This window comes from Neolamprologus brichardi, chromosome 8, assembly GCF_056152115.1.
Source record: "Neolamprologus brichardi isolate AB-2024 chromosome 8, ASM5615211v1, whole genome shotgun sequence".
NCBI classification, from domain to species: domain Eukaryota; kingdom Metazoa; phylum Chordata; class Actinopteri; order Cichliformes; family Cichlidae; genus Neolamprologus; species Neolamprologus brichardi.
The window spans coordinates 18,450,984-18,454,284 of record NC_142111.1 but is presented as its reverse complement, the minus strand read 5'-3'; positions in this window follow the sequence as shown (position 1 = coordinate 18,454,284).

The window sequence follows — 3,301 nt, the reverse complement described above, 5'->3', positions numbered from 1 at the left end:
ACTTCTTCCGTCAATTAGCTCTGCCCCTGTGCGATACTACATTCTCATTGGTGCGTTGCGAAGTTCTGCGATATGCCAGACCTTTGAGATGCACTACTAACTGTTACCGGCTTATGCCGACAGTACTTTAAATAGGCGGTGTCAGTCTTAAAATAGAAACTTTCAACTCCGCGTCCAAAGCTTCCCACGAATACTATAAATATATGGATATATTATATATAAAACAAAACAGAGCACAATTGAAAGTATGCCATTTGCTTGTCTTTCATGGTTGAAAGTTGCCACACATGAGCCCGAGTGCCCCGGAGTCATTAAGAAGCGCAACTTAAATGAAGCGCAATATGGATGAGTGAAGAGGTTCCAAGAGTCTCTAGTATATTCATACACACACAAACACACGCACGATCTAAATTATACCACGCATCTTCAATCAGGAGAAAATCTAATCCAATATAGAGGGTACCGTATATAGGTGTACACTGTATAGTTGATTTCCCTATCTGCAGCTTCATCTGAATATAATGCAACACAGGTCAAGGAAATACAAGGGCACCCATCTCCAGTGTGAACGAGCTCCCTCGACCACCTTAAAACGTTCGACCTCAGTTGTATGGCACTGAACAGAGTAATACTTTTATGTCCTTTGTAAAACAAAAATCAGTAATATTCATCAGCAGCTGGCTCTTAGTAACTCTACTTTTAGGACAGTGTATGAGCCCCCTGTTCTTTTCTGTAGATGAAATAACCAGATTTATTAAGACCTCTAAACCTTCTACCTGTTACTTTGACCCACTTCCTACTTTTGGTTAAACCTTACATTTCTTCTCACTATCCTTTAATAATGAGTATTATACATTTCGTCTTGATGCATTCTCAATCATCCAGGTAAGTAAATCTCCAAAAGTTGATTCTGTTCATCTGGACGTAGCATTTTCAGTCACTCATCCAAGTGACTTCTTCAGTCTCAGCTGACTGCAGGTTTCCCCAATCTTATAAACAGTGCATTTGCATAATGACTGAAACCAGCCCACTGAAGGAACAATGGGCTGGGAGGTCAGTTCCTTCATCATAAATGTGCATATTCTCAATGTTGATCAATGGTCATGAGAATTTGAGAGTATTATGCATTCTTCCATAATCCTTGGGTTTGTTCCTCTAAAAACGCCACGATAACACAATTTCTTAAAAAACCCAGAGCAGACTCTTTCAACCTAAATAATTACTGTACCACTGCTAATTTCCCCTTCCTTTCAAAAAATCTCAAAAACGCTGCTGATGTGCAGGTTTGCTCTCACCCAGGGTAAATGAAGGGCGCCCTTACTCCTCGCAAATGGGCAATAGAAAACCCCTATGCAATCCCCAAAATGTGCTGGCATGATGCGGGGCAGCATGGGTACAAGCAACTTTTTTTTGCCGATGCCTGGCCATTGCTGCCCTGGGCAACGGCCCATGATGCCCATATCAAAAACCACCACTGCTCTCACCTTACTAGCAATCATCCGTTTGAACAATTTCAGTCAGATTTTTGGCCACTTCACAGCACAGAGTGCTGTCAAAATTACAATTGCCCTTTAATACACTCTCTCATAATATTATTTTAAAGAGATTAGAATCTGTTTGTACTGTTGGCATGTAACATGCCTGGTTTAAATCTTATCTCTAAAATCATAATCAGTATGTACAGCTAAAAAGATTTTCAGATCACAAGCTTGCCCAGTTGTCTTAGGTGTTCCCCAGGGCTCTTTCTTAGGCCCCCTTCTATTTGTTATTTATCTTTTACGTTTAGGTCACATGTTTAGGAAATCTGGCATAGACCTTCATTCTTAAGGGCGATCATGGCTCAAGAGTTGGTAGTTTGTCTTGTAATCGAAAGGTTGCTGGTTCGAGCCCCGGCTCGGACAGTCTCTGTCGTTGTGTCCGTGGGCAAGACACTTCACCTACCGCCTACTGGTGTTGGTCAGAGGGGCCGATGGTGTGATGTGGCAGCCTCGCTACTGTTAGTTTGCCCCAGGGCAGCTGTGGCTACAACTGTAGCTTGCCTTCACCAGTGTGTGAATGAATAATGGATTTGTAAAGCGCTTTGAGGGTCTCAAAAAGCTCTGTATAAATGCAATCCATTATTATTATTATGCTGATGACACCCAGCTCTATATCTGCATTAAGTCTAATTCAGTTTCTTCTTCTCTCATTGACTGCTTACCTGAAATTAAACTGACATATTTCCACTCATGTAATATTAGTCAGCTACTCCCATCTCAGCTAAAAGAGATGGGAGTAGCGTGTATGTAACTAGAGCTTGTATGTGTTGTAGTTACATCTAGTATTGATTGTTCAGATTGTGTCTTCTTTGGCTTACCACACAAACTTCTCGGTAGACTTCACCTGGTTCAAAATATGGCTTACTGTAAAATACCACATTCATGTTAAGATTCTTCTTCTTACTTTCAAGTATCTCCAGGACTGCAAGTCCTCCTTCACTGGGAATCTCCTCTGTGAGCTTCCTCGTTTCCTCCTGCCTGACAGCTCCATATTCAGTATCATTTGTCTAATGTATCCATTATCCCTCATCTGTACATGTCCAAATTATCTCACCCTTATTTTTTTTTTATGCTGATTGCCCTTACTGACACACCCTTGAAGGCATTTGTGACTCCTCTCAGGATCAAACTAGTATAATACTTTGCTTGTTAAGCAACCAAAACCACTACACTATGGCTAGCCTTACAGCTGTGACAAAGCATTTATGCAGCCTAGTTAAAAAAATAGCTTCCCCTTCAAAAGTGTCCTCCTCAGTCTGCTACTGGACCTTTCTGTGTGAGCGCTTTGTGACTGTTGGGAGCACATTTAATAGGTTACCTGACCAATATTATGGCTTGCTGTGTGCAACAGACCATCCCAGAAGCTTGTGCTTCAGATTCTATGAACGCAGGTCTAGTGTGTTATTAGTCTCCTGCTTAGCCATAATTAGCTGACATGTGTGGCTCTGCATTGCACGGGAGATTGCTAACCAAGATAGCTAGTATTAGTTGATAAATTAGCACTTCACCATTTCATCTGCGTAAAATAATTCTGTCTTCAAAAGAACAAAAGCAAAAACAAAAGAAACAAATAAACAAAACAACATGGTGGCCAAGTGCTAATTCTAAAGCTTGAAAATGCAGCCCCCAAACCCACTGGGTGCTATACCCATCTTTAATGCTGTCCATGGTCTATACGTAATTAAACTGATTGCCTATGACTTTATTGGTACTAGTTTACTTGCCTGCATTGGATCACCTGTTCTTTCTGCCCAAATATTGAG